Raw genomic sequence first — 13,867 nt, 5'->3', positions numbered from 1 at the left:
GTGCTCATTGCCACACCAGCGCAGCTCTCCTCATCAGTGCGTTAGACAGCAGGCAAGTGCTGGGAGTCCCTGAGCACTGTTGTGGCCGCCGTGCTATTTTAGGGGCTAGTCTAGGAAGACTTGTCCAGCGACAGCATGCAGTCTGGATTGTGGAGGGTCATGCTGGAGGCCAAGAGACTCTAAAAGGTCCCTCTGGTTCCTGGCGTGTGAAACCAGGGGGTAGAGCAGGGTGGGAGGAACTGGAAGGGAGACGGAAGAGTCACCGAGAGGCCCTTTGAAGGAAGAGACGGAAGAGCTTGCAGAAGCTCAGGAGTGAAGTACCAACACCAAGCTGTCTAGTAAGAGTGAGGAGGAGGAGGAAGGGAACACTGGTGTCGTGGACTAAAAATAAGAAGGGGAGCTGACTGGGAATGGAAATGCCAGAGGGAAGCTGCTTACGTCAATGCTGGGTATGCGGAGTTTGAGGTGATGATAGACACTAAAGTAAGACCAAACTATTGGGTTTCCATACATGGACTGAGTGGGACCTAAGACCAGAGAAAGTGGGAAAAACCCAGAATGCCTGAGAGAAAGAGCAAAACAAGAGTAGATTTGGATTGAATGAACTGGCAACAGTAGACTACATACATAGAACTCTTGTTGCCTGGAGCTAGTAACAGAAAAACAGTGTACTTGTTTTCCTGTGGAGGCCGCCACAAACACCCCGGAACCATGAGACCCTGCGTGGCGGTCCTTTGCTTTCCGAGCTTATGGATCCCACAGCTCTGGGCAAGTGCCAAGTGGTCAGCACTTACGGCAGAAGGAGGGAAGACCGTGTCATGGAAATTCGGGCATGCCCACCATGGCGGAACTCTGATCAATGGTCCACGTGTACCTCGTTTCAGTCAGTACAACATAGAGTTAATGCAACAGGACAGACCCTATGGATAGCATCCTGACAGTCAACACATAGTCAATTGGAAATTCCCTTTACACTTCTAGGCTGCTAGGTTATTATTTAGAACCCCTCCAGCACATGTTTCTTAAAAATGTTAATGTGGGTTCCCAATACTTTCACTGTGGCCCATTAGTTTTAGAAACTAAAATGGAATTAACGTAATTTAGCAATGGTCACAAGGTTTTATCCTTCTTAGCTTTTTTTTTTAATCTTATTTTGGCAAAAATTACTTAATGCAAGAGTTGTTCTTGGAGTGAAGGGTTTCTTTTTATTTCAAATTATGTCTGATTTTTTTCTGTATAAATCAGTGTTGATCATTTCTCCAAAGGACAAGAGCATCAGAATGTAGGCATATTTAGTGTTTTCTTGAAACAGCATGAGTCATTAGTTGAATCCTTGATACGGTGCCATCTTATTGCTCTTCTGCATTCAAGCAGATTATAGAAGAAAGTCTTTAAACTTGACAAAAGCAATACAAAGTGCCTTCTGGGTAGGAAGGAGAGCGGAAGGAGATTTTATTCTCGCTTTTGTTGCAGGATTCTCCAGATGCCCCAGGCCAACTTGAGAGTTTCGATGTGCGATGTGCAAAACGGGCAGCAAACCTCAAACGGGAAATTCTCACGCCCCTGGCTTTTCTATTCGGCACAGGTCACATTACCGTGAGCTGGCGGCCCAGGTAACATAGAACACCAACCATACAGAGGAATGTTTTGATTTTTATTTCTAGAATTTAAATAATTAAGATTCACAGATGATGTCCCTCCTTTGTGTCCCCATTTTTCTCCAACATTCTCTAACATAGAAATATTGTGTTGTGTTTATTTAGCTCCTCTTCCATTAAATTGTTGGTTCCATGAGGAAGAGACCACATCCGCCTTGCTCACCAGTATAACCCCAGTGTAATTCCCATGTCAAATTGGAAGATGTGTGCAGTGCTTATTTGAATATCTCAATCCATGAATGATGGTGATAAGCTGGTTCGTTCAGCTAATTATAGGAAATGCTGATATATTTCTAGATTATATTCGAAAAATCTTTTACATAACCTATCGTTTTATCTTCAAATCAGAAACTTATCATTATAAAGACCTTGTGAGTCATTTAGAAGCACATTGGAATCACCTGGGAGCTTCACGAAATACTGAGGCTTGGGTCCCACTCCCAGAGATTCTGACAGGACTGGTCTGGGGTGTGGCCCAAGCGCTGGGAGTCTTACAGTCTCTTCACATGGTTCCACTGCGTAGCCAAACTGAGAAGCACTGATGTATTGCAACGTTTTGTGAAAGTTGAGACCTAGAGAGGTTAATTGACTTGCCACATGTCACACAGCTGGTTAGTGACAACGGACAGAAACCAGCGTTCTGGCTCTCAGACCAGTGTTCTTCCCACCCTACCAGTGTTTTTCAATCTTGACTCATTCACAAACCATTTGCCCTATCATTCAATATTTTCCTTTAAAGTGACTCCCTTTTTAGGATTTTAATTATTGATTTTAAAAGAAAATTTTCTATTAGTTGATAACTGACAAATATTTGACTTGCTATCCACAGACAAGAACTAAAACTAAGAACAATGGTATTAAAACATGACTAAGTTTTAGCTAGATAAAATTGCCCGCTGTAGGGGCGCCAGGTGGTTCAGTCAGTTAAGTGTCTACCTTCCGCTCAGGTCATGATCTCAGGGTCCTGGGATCGAGCCCCACGTCGGGCTTCTTGCTCAGCAGGGAGTCTGCTTCTCCCTCTCCCTCTGTGTGTGTGTCTCTCTGTCAAATAAATACACAAAATCTTTTTTAAAAAATTGTCCACTGAAGATTCTCAGCCTGAAACATGTTCTCTCCTTAAAAAGAACAGAAAGTAATAAAGAAGAATAAACATGTAACTATCATTAAGTTGAGACTTTCTCCTTCACAAGAAGATTGAAAAAGAACTGAAGTGGAGGGACTGTTTCACTATCTGAGTCAAATAATAAATTCTGGAGAAATTAATAAATTATGTTATTGATTCATAAACTCGGTGTGCACATACACGTGTAATTGCCTTGAACGTCACAGCGGTCCGCATCGCGAACTCTAAATACCATGGGGCACACATCGTTGGATTCACTGCCTTCTCTGCGACAGCATCCAATCAGAATGGTTAGAGACCAAAATACGTTAAGGGTAGAATTCTGGCATCAAAAGAACTGTATATCATGGCGAAGCAAAGACAAACACAGAACTTTCTTCTGGTCCACCTTAAGGAAAAGCTCACCAAGAGCTTTCTTTATTGAGTTCACTGCTCTCTACCAATGATTAAGTTACCAGTTTCTGCCGCTGGTGGTAAACAAGTCCACCTTTACTAAGTGCTCTCTCTAGGCCGAAAAGCTCAAACACCAGGCGGAAAAAAGGCAGCGGTTAAGAAGGGGATGGAAGACCCTGCTGGGACTCTGAGCCAAGTCACATTTGATTAGACCACCGTTCCTAATACAGATGTGTATTTTCTGAGACAGACCATGTCAGACATTTCTCCGTGGCCTGGAGCAGGGGTACAGGGCAAATTAGGGGGCACACGAGCCTGATGTGTGTTTACTTCAGCACTATCCCATAACGAGAAAACACTTACTGGAACAATCCTTATACTTTCCGTAACATGCGAACTCACTGGCACTCACTCAGCTTCTTTCTTGGAGGCAATGTTTTTGTCTACTTGGTGCCGTTGAAAAGTCGTCTCATCCATGTTGGCCTGATGCTCCTGTCCTTCCTGCAAAAAAGCCAGCTGGGATCTTTGGTTCTGTCAGGGGGCAAGTTATAACACAGCCACTTTCCTTTCGACACATTGACGAGGAGATCTCCCCTGCCAGGAACTAAAAGGCTTTAATGTTATGAATCATCAAAGCTTTTTTCTATGCATGATGTAGAAAAACCTTTTCTTCAGAAAGTCTAATCCAACAGCCTCCCAGGCCCAGGATGTCACCAAGTGGCATGTGCGTGGTGTGCAGGGAGAACAAAGGAGAAAAGTATTCAGAGCTGAGCTGTATATTGCATAACACCCTGTATGAGAAAATCTCGACCCATAAAACGCTTACCTACTTTGGAGTTTAAATAAAGCAGAATGGTGTTCCTTTTTAAAGAACTGCTTTACAGTTATCTTCCTGTCAGAATTCCAATTATTCTATGACTCAGTGGGTATATGTCTAGCTTTTTAAAAATTCTTTTTTCGGGTAAGAATGTGAAGAAGTTTCTATGAGAAGTTTGTAAAGGAAGGGCTTATATAATAATGCTGAGCCGCAACAAATACAAACGCATTTTATTCCATTACTTGAAATACCGTGTTTCGAAAATAGCGCTTTCAGAATTGAGCCTTACCTGGAAAAGTGATAAACGTTTTCTTTGGTGCCTTTGCAAACGTGGTAATTAACTTCGGCTTAGGAATTAACTGATATTTCTGGCAGGGTTGAGGGGATTCGATATTCACCTCTGTCTGTCTTTTGGAGTAAGACTTTCATCAAAGAAGAAGCAGCAGACTGGAATGTTGTGTGCGAGGGATTAATTTTGCCTGATTTTCACAAAACCTGAGCACAGGCACTTCTACGGCACCTGTCGCAGAGAGCGGCTAGCTGCCTCCGTCCTGCGCACGCGCACAGCTCGGCCGCCCTCCCCAGCCCCTCCCGCGGCCCGGCGCGGCCTCCGGACTGGCTCCGGCCATGGAACGTGCAGGGCGGTGGTGCCCGCGCCTTCAGGCCTGGCCCCCACCACTCTCCACGCCACTCCCATCCCCGGATGGCGACGGTCCGGGCGAGGACGCTGAGGCCACTCGCCAGCCATAAACACCCACAACAGTGAACTTCGAATAAGAAAGAAATAAACGTTCATCGTAGTAAATCACGGAGACTTGAGAGTGTTTGCAATTTGTGTTGTCGCTGTTTTTCCCAGGTGACACTAAACACGTCACTCGTTGTCCTTTCTTCTCTTTCTCAGGCTCCGTCTGCTCGCCTCATTTCCTTCCTCGTATTGTCTCTGTGTATCGTGCGATGAGGTCTTTCTGACTTAACCACCAAACCAAACTGCTTTTACTGGATTCGGGGTGAAGGCCTTCGCAGCGTGGACGTCATAAGCAGACCCAATTCGTGTAATTAGGAGGAAACGTTCGATCGATTCAACTTTTTAAAAAGCTTACCTGTTAGGATAACTTTTATTCAACAACGCTGAGTAAAGAGTCACACTTAGCGAGTTTAGAGGTCACATTAGAGTCTCCCGGTAACTGTGACAAATGTGATTACCTCCGTGGCGGGACCCAGCAGATGTGTACCCAACAACCACCTCTGAGGAGGAAAACCAAGGTGCGTGGACTTGAAAACAGACATTAGTCTAAGCTCTCAGGCAGCTCTCTTGACTCGCATGGCACCACGGCTTCCAGGAGGCAAGTACAGACATTGTACAGTGTCAGGCATCTGTAAGAGCAGGCCAGAAAAAATATTAGTGTTGCATGTGACTGGGTGAGGCTTCCAAAAGAATTAGAGTCTCAAAGTGGCTTTTTACAAAATCCAAAATGAAAATTCCAATCTGATTTTGTATCAGCTGCTTTCTTTCAGACTCAATATGGCGATTCATCCTCTTCCTTCTCTTCCTGCTCTGAGTTGGTGGTTCTCAAGCTGGGCTCGGCTTGAGAGGCCCATTCAGAGGCTGTCTCACGAAGTGGGCTCCAGGCAACTCGCTCCAGATTTGAGAAGAAAAGCTTTCTTTTGATCCGTTTTTGCAATTTGGGCTTCTGCAGAAGCATTTATTTTGGGGTGTGAGTTGGGAAGTTTCCCTCGCTTTATAGGGTTACAAGCCATAGCTTTAGATGTTCGGCCTGGACATCACACCTACTCGAATAGTTTTAGTAACGCAAGTACTCAGTGAGGTCCAAATCTGAGTCTACAGCGCACGTCTTTTCTGGGCCCCCCACTCACAGTCCCACTCGTATTTCACCACCTCCACTCGCTGGATGCCTCATCGCCACCTCTTCACAATATTCCTGAAATAGAATGCATTATCCTGCCTACCCTTCCTCCTGCACTGATGACATCACCATCCACCTGGTGATTCAGAGAAAACTCTGAATCATCCTGACCCTCTTTCCCTTCCATCCCCAAATCCAATCATTTAGTCCAGTTTGTAAACTGTCTTAATTGGCCATTAAATATGTCCTTCCTCCCCACGCTCACTGTCACCGCCTTAGCCGATACCCTTGTCACACTCCTTCATCCAGACCATTACAATCAACCCCAGTGGCTCCCCCACCACTCTATCCCTGACTGCCTTGCTTTTTCTGAAATACAGTAGATATCATAAACATTAATATTTATTTTTAGTTTGACAGTTAACAAGTTGCTTTCATGTACATTTTCATATTTAAGTATCCTAGCATTCCAGCAAGAAGACACTGTTATTCTTAATTTAGAATAGGAATTTGAGGCCTGAGAAATTATCGTGATCAAGGATTCTCAAAAAGTCAAAAAGCAGTTGTTCAAACCTGAGGACTCGAAAGTTTATGCTGATGATGTTAAACCACACTCCCAAACACATGTCAGTCCTTGGTTTTAACACCTTCAGTTCCTCACCACTGGCTACAAGAGAAAGCCCAGACCTTTTCTCACATTGAAAAGGTTCACTGTAATTGTGCCCCCGGGAGCTTTAGGGGTTAATAGTAATAGTTAGCAGTCCAGCTCTGGAGTTAGAACCCACATTCCAGTCTAAACTCATGGATAAGTTACATAATCTCTCTAAACCTCAGTTCCTAACGTGCACACTGAAGCTAATAACCGTTTACCCCACAATGTTGTTGTGGGGCTCAAACAAGATGGCGCACATAATGTGCTTCGCACACGGCTTGTCTAATAGAAAGTGCCTGGTGAATGTCAGCTATGGGCCCTGACTTACCAGCCTCATCTGCAGCATTTGTTTTCCTATCCTTCCACTCTTCAAGCAGCCCACCCACACTCTCTGTTACTTCCTCTATGAAATCCTGAAGATCCTAGTTGGTGATTTCCCTACCACTTTGTACACACCTCTAGAGTTAGATACTCAGTTGGGTTGTACGGCCCTTAAGACCAGCAGTGAAATGTCTCCTGGGAGGGAGGGGTTAGTAGATCTTGGAGAAAGTCTCCACTAGTGAATGCTCTTGCCCCAGCTCTCCCAGGTCTCCTGCCTTAGATCTCTTGTTCCCTTGCTCTGCCTCTCCCGTAACCCCTGCCACGTCTGATGTCACATCTGTCCTCCAGGCTTGCGCTTGCCCTAACTTGACAGCCCTGCTGAAGGCATCTGACCTCAGCTCCATGCCAGCGCTGTGTTCCACTTAAGGGCAAGGTTTTGGCAACTTGTCTGTCTCTCTCTGGCATCTGACCTTGGTCTGTCTCCTGTTTCCAGCTTTTCTGAAGCTGATGGCTCGCAGCGACTGACCAACAACCATTCAGATGGGATGATCACGGATCTTACCAGACTGTTTTGTGTTGTCTTTCTCATCCATCAGACGGCACTCTTCCAAGACGGAGACGTCTTGTCTTTGATCTCAGTAGATCCTCTGTAGTATCTGGTTCAGAATAAACCCTTAATAATTGCTTGTTGATCGAATATTGTTCCCCAAACAAGTGGCTGTGAGTCTTGGGGGCTCCTGCTGTATAAGTTCTTAAGACCACACAGAGGTATCTCACAGTGCACTCAATCTTCTGAAACTCCTCTAATATAACCAGATTCAAGTCAATGAAAAGTACACATTAGCTACATCATCTGGAGGGTTTTTCCCACCAAAATATGGAAGTATTTCACCTATAAAGTGTTTTTTTCTTATTTTTTGCCATTACTTGCTGACAGCATTCTATAAATTTGACTATGTCATCAACAATCTATTTAGCTTCGTCCTATGCATTTTCAAGGTTAACTGTTTGCTCTTTGCTGCATACCCTTACGATTGTACATAAATTTCTTGAAAGAAATCTTGATATAGTTTTTGTTTTTTGGTGGTACCTTGTTGAACAACCTTATACAAAGTGCGTACCACAAAATATTGCTTACATTGAAATATACTGCTGTTTTTGAAGTTTTGCTGCTGAAAAATGATCTCATTTTTGTTTAATTCAACTACCATGGCTTTCATTGGATACATTTTTCTTTAACCACAGGGCTTTATTTTTGTTTTTATCTGTAAAACAACAAGATTGCCTAGATGATCACTGTTTCTTTTCACTTCCAGCCATAGGTACTGTAGAGTTCTGAAATACAATAAAAAACCCTGGTGTCTCCAGGGGCGCCTGGTGGCTCAGTCGGTTAAGCCTCTGCCATCGGGCTCTCTGCTCAGCGGGGAGCCTGCTTCTCCCTCTCGCTCTGCCTGCCACTCTCTCTCTCTTTCTCTGTGTGTGTGTGAAATAAATAAATAAAATCTTTAAAAAACAAAAAAAACCCTGGTGTCTTGTTGTCTCAAATGATCTCAGAATTAATAGACAAAAAAACCTTAAAAATCTATTGATTTACTAGAAAGAAAAATACACTTTGAAATTATTAAAATTTTGAAACACATACCTTAGGGAAATGCAAATTAATGCAACCATGAGAGACCACAAATTGCCTACCAAAGAGAATTGATTATCCCAATGCTTGGGGCATAATTGGACAGCACTGGTGGAAATGTAATTTTGTATAACCTTTATACCAAAAGGGCAATTTGGCAATATTTATATCACCAGACTTAAAAATGCATATTTTAAAATGCATTTGAACCAGAAATTATTCTTCTAGAAGGTTCTCCTAAAGAAATAATCAAGGATAGATGCAAAGCTTCAGCTAAATGGTGGTTCTCAGCATTTAGATTGGAAAAGAAACTCATTAAATGTTTGTGAATTTTAGGAAGTGTCATTTCCCAAACAAGCTGCGCAGTGCTTCAAGGCTCTGTAAAAATTGTGGACTGGGCACACAACAGGGAAGAAACGTCTCATCACTTCTTTCTGGGGCTCCAGTCTTGCAGCTGAATCATTCCGGGATCAAACCAGGCGGGGCGACCTTCCTTTATCTCCTGACAGCTTCAGTACGGGACAAATCAGGGGGAATTGAGCAACTCAAAATCGGAGTCAGAGACAGGAGGAACGAGTAGCTGAACGGGGCAAAGGGGCGGAGGAGAGGTAAAGGCTAGAAGGGAGAAGACAGGGGGCCGTGGGGAGCTCCAGGGCTGGGGGCGGGGTGGGGTCCGAAACACAAGTTGACGGCGGGGGATGAAATAGGAAAGCGCTCTCTTGCGTCACCTTCTGGTATGTGCACCAGATAGACCTTTCCTTCTGCTCCTAAACTCGGCTTCTTTGCTCTTCTAAGTGGTTAGGACATAGTGTTCACGATAGATAATAACCAAAAGGTCTAACAATAGGAGATGGATTAAAAAAATGTTTATAGAAGATTATTGTAAGGGAGGAAAAACAATTTTCCCCTCTCCTCTTTTAAGTTCTTAGCTGAGACCCCGTGATAAAAGACAGATTAACAAGAGAAAAACAATTTTATTAACATTATACCTCATGTATACATGGTAGATACCCAGGGGAAAAAAATGAGTAACTTCCCAAGATGGCTTAGGATTCAGGCTTAATATCAATTTCTGAAGAATATTTAATCACAGGGGAATATGCTTATTCTGTGTACTTTTTTTAAAAAAGCGGGCTACAAAACAATGCACATCCCAGTATGGAAAAAAAAGTGTAAGTATGGTATATATCATCGAAGATGCAAAGAAAAATGTCTGGGGTGACGAGCCAATGCCAAGATAGATTGTGTGGTTATTTCCAGTGATGGAATTACAGATAGCATTTATTTTATTTTCTTCATACTATTCTGTATTGTCCAAAATTTCTACAACGAATGTCTATTATTTTTGTGAAAAAAGGTTTAAATATGTAAGAAGTGTGTGTTAGAGACAGAGAACAGTGTCCTAAGGGTCAGAGGTCACAAAGCATCCTAATAATGTGAAAGAGATACAAGCAGCTATTTGGTAGGCAAAACCCAGATTCAACTCTGAAGCCTGGTTGGGACTCAAGGGCCCATGAGGTTTTACTGTTATTTTTCTATAGCAATTTAAATTGTAATCTTCAGAGCCGTAAAGAAAGCTCTGTTTATCTTTTGATAATACAAACACAAATTTCCCTATTGGCAGATAAGTGTCCCGCATGTAGCTAATAGATATGTGCATATTTTGCATGTCTAATTGTGTCGTTTGCATATAATTGAAACCCATAAGTCATGTTTATAAGAATTCTGAGCCACACTCTTTGCATTCGGCAAGGAGGGTGAACAAATTATGTCCTGTCTCTATTAAACTATGATCATAGCAGCAGTGGAGGAGGTTTTAATCCCAGCTCTCTAGTGAGGGGCTTACCAGTGACCTTGGGCCCACCACAGAACTTCTTAGGGCCTTAATTTTGTGATTCACTAATGAGGGAGGTAAGCTGCTAGTGCTCAGGCCCAGTAACGTCTAGGATTTGAGGATTTCTTTTTCCCCGTCGTAAAACCTGACAGCATCCTAGAAACACAATGAAGACTGAACACTCTTTGAATACTAATAATCCTTATTCCACGTATTTTACTGAAAAGGAACAATTGCTATTTTAAAAAGAAACATCTAAGGCTGCTTCTGCATTCTGGAAGGTGGAAGAGACAAAGCTGGTCTTTTGTTTGAGAAATACCTGGAGGGGGCTTTTGGTTTTAAAAGGTAATTTCTGGGGTGCCTGGGTGGCTCCGACGGTTAAGCATCTGCCTTCGGTTCAGGTCATGATCCCAGGGTTCTGGGATTGAGCCCCACATCCGGCTCCTTGCTCAGCAGGGAGCCTGCTTCTCTCTCTTTCTCTCTATGGCAAATAAGAAATAAAATCTTAAAAAAAAGAAAAAGAAAAAGAAAAGGTGATTTCTGCAAGGCATATTCCAGAAAGAGGTATTTTGATAGAGAGCCAAATTGTTCCGTAGGTAAAAAAGAGAGATTGTATGTTTGCCGTGGTAAAATGAGGGGTGGCCATACCAGTTGAAGTGGCTTTAGCCCTTTCCTCTACCCTGCATTAGACCCCCAACCCACTCCAAGTAACATACGATCCAAGTCAAAGCAGCGTGCTTTCAAACAAAGGAGACTTTGAAATAATGCCTTTACTCCTAACTTCCAATCAGATTGTTCTCCCCAAGACTCTTCATCCATATAAGACGTTTGAGACTCACGCCTGGCAAGAGAACTGTTTGGAAATGCTGAGGACTTCTCAAGAGGAGGCTGGAAGAGAGAAGGGTCAGAGCAGAGGGGAAGGCAGGTCCCAGCTGCGCACAGCAGCCAAGGTGACAGGAAAGACAACGATGTAAATTCCTCACGGGGGACAGTGGGCTGAAGGGCTCCCACAACAGCAAGGCCTGGTATTCACCTTGAAGTTGTTTTCCACCTGTGCCAGGCTGGAGCCCGTCCTCTGTTATTCCGGACCTTCCGCGAAAGCTGACAACATTTCATTGTCTAGTGCTACTCGTTCTTTGAGGGAATGAAGGGGTCCTTTAGGGCCAAAAAGGTAAGAGCAAGAACTGTAGCTGTAGGAGGCGAGACGAGAAACAGAAATATGGCAGAATCAGAGTGAGAGGCCACTTGAAGAGCGTAAGCCACCTCGCCTCCCAAACACTCTGGTCCTCTGCCGTGACATGTGAGCACACACATGCTCGTGCACACGCACACACACACGCGTGCACCCCCAACCAGGAATCTTTAGAAATACTGGAAGGAGGCAGGACTTCTCATAATATACGGGGTGGGGGCTGGAAGTTCATCATTTCTTCTGAATATTAAAGGACAGGGTATTCTCAGAACACTGGAACATTGGTGAATGGTTTTCATTTGAATGTGTGATTTTTTTTTTTTAAGATTTTATTTATTTATCTTCATGCACGCAGGAGCGAGAGAACACCCACATGCAGTGGGAAGGAGCAGAGGGGAGGGAGGGGAAAGGGAGAGAATCCTAAGCAGACTCCCCGCTGAGAGCAAAGCCCCATGTGGGGCTCCATCTCAGGACCCTGAGATTATGACCTGAGCTGAAATCACAAGTTGGACACTTAACCAAACGAGCCATCCAGGCACCCCTTGAATGTGTAATCCTTTTTTTTTTTAAGATTTTATTTTTATTTATTTGACAGAGAGAGTATAAGCAGGGAGTGAAGCAGAGGGAAAGGGAGAAGCAGACTCCCGGCTGAGCAGGGAGCTGGCTCCCAGGACCTGGGATCATGACCTGAGCCCAAGGAAGACACTTAACCGACTGAGCCACCCAGGCAACCCTGAATGTGTAATTCTCAACAGGGAACACATTTTTGTAATATTAGCAAAGTTTAGCCTCAGTTGGCTCAATTTTTTTCTTTAAAAGAGAGTAGCAACCTCCATTGTAGTAGAAATCCCTTCTCCAATTGTTGGCAACATTTTCAGTGTTTGGTTCTATTTTAACCTCTTGCTTAGTCAGCTGAGCTCACTTCACATCTTGTACTTACAAAGGTTCCTTAACCTGGCCATTCCTTCAGCCTCGGGGGCCTCTGTTTCTCCTGGTCCTTCCTGAGATCCTTGCACTTCAGGGACCCGAAGAAGTGCCTGATCCACCCACTCGGGACATCTTCTCTTGTCACTTGGGTTTTTTTCATCTCAGTGACTGAGTTTCAGTAGCAGATGCCGTGTATCTGATATGATTTGGAGTATGTAAAACTAGGGACACTTAACATGTGACCGTAACAGAAGTAAATCTGCCAGATGCGGCTTGGGCTTCGAGCATCTGTTTTTATCCTGATTTACTGTCAGCTTCTGTGGCCACCACAAATTGAAGGAAGGTCCCGACCCTCTGTTTGTATACTCTTACTGCACTATCACTTGTAAAAACAAAGTTTAAAGTCCGAGGTCATGCAATGATTCTGCGAGCCAGAACTTGTTCTAGTTATTCATGAAAATATGCAAGCAAAGGCTTTTGGGGTGTGACGGTAAGTGAAAGAAGATGGCAGACACCTATCCGATTAGCAACTGGTACAAGAATTCCTCCCAGGGAGAGCTTGCCTTCATGAGGAAACACCCTGCCTGCCTGGGGTACAAGCTGGGTCTGCAGAAGCTGGAGTTCGGCTTGTCACACCACAAGGAGCCCCTGGGTGAATCTGGGGGAAGGGGGAGGAGGAGAGAGGGAGAAAGAAAGAGACAAAGTGAGAGAGGAGATGTTGGGAGCTGTGCCATGACTGGGGCCTCCTGAATCTTCAGAAAGTTAAAAATAAAAAATGACAGAATGTTTGGTGTGATTGCCCTCCTTGTGGAAACCTGAAGAGATTCCGAGGAGCCAACCAGCTGGCTAGCTACCTGTACAGTCAGAGAGAGAAGCAGCCTGGGGCTGCACTGGAGGGACCCGGGGAGCTCGGGGGGAGACTGAGGAATGTGAGCCTGAGTCCTCGGAAGTGAACGGGATGGTTAGTGGAGGGTACACACGGAAAGAACAGACAGAGGGGCTCTCACGATTTGGAGGGCAGGCTTGAGTGAGAGAGATCCAAGAAGGCAGCTTGTTTTCTCCAACAGGGACAAAGGAGCCAAATCCTTGCAGGAAAAAGAGAAATATGCTGATGGTCTATTCTTAAATAGAGTGCAGGCATTCCTGGAAACTGCTTCACTAAGGGCACTGCTACAAAATAGAACCAATTCTCCCCCTAGGGAAATTATTATAATGGCATAGCATCCGGACCAAGGACTCAGCATTGCATAAACCATAAATACAACCAACCACATGACATTGAAACAAAGTCGGTATGCACTCATAGGACCACTTACAACTGTGAAAGTATCCATGAGTTCTAGAAAACAGGCATAAATGAAATACGCTCATAATTTTACAAGAGACTCCATCCACTATGCTATAAAGTAAATAGTTGTAAAAGCTAGAGTAATGCATTTAACATGAAATGTGTTA

The 13,867-nt window shown here is 44.0% G+C and overlaps 1 long non-coding RNA gene across 1 annotated transcript; it reads right to left on the bottom strand.

Annotated features, from left to right (window-relative positions):
• Window positions 1-1,185: 1,185 nt before the first annotated feature.
• On the bottom strand, window positions 1,186-4,488 carry LOC130542945 (uncharacterized). Its single transcript, XR_008957873.1, has 3 exons — window positions 4,281-4,488; window positions 3,538-3,675; window positions 1,186-2,699 (listed from the first exon to the last, which is right to left on the bottom strand). It is a non-coding gene; the product is annotated as an uncharacterized LOC130542945 (long non-coding RNA).
• Window positions 4,489-13,867: the final 9,379 nt, after the last annotated feature.

This window comes from Ursus arctos, unplaced genomic scaffold, assembly GCF_023065955.2.
Source record: "Ursus arctos isolate Adak ecotype North America unplaced genomic scaffold, UrsArc2.0 scaffold_6, whole genome shotgun sequence".
Classification (NCBI taxonomy): domain Eukaryota; kingdom Metazoa; phylum Chordata; class Mammalia; order Carnivora; family Ursidae; genus Ursus; species Ursus arctos.
The sequence above is the reverse complement of the archived record's forward strand: the minus strand, read 5'-3'. Positions and strand labels throughout refer to the sequence as shown.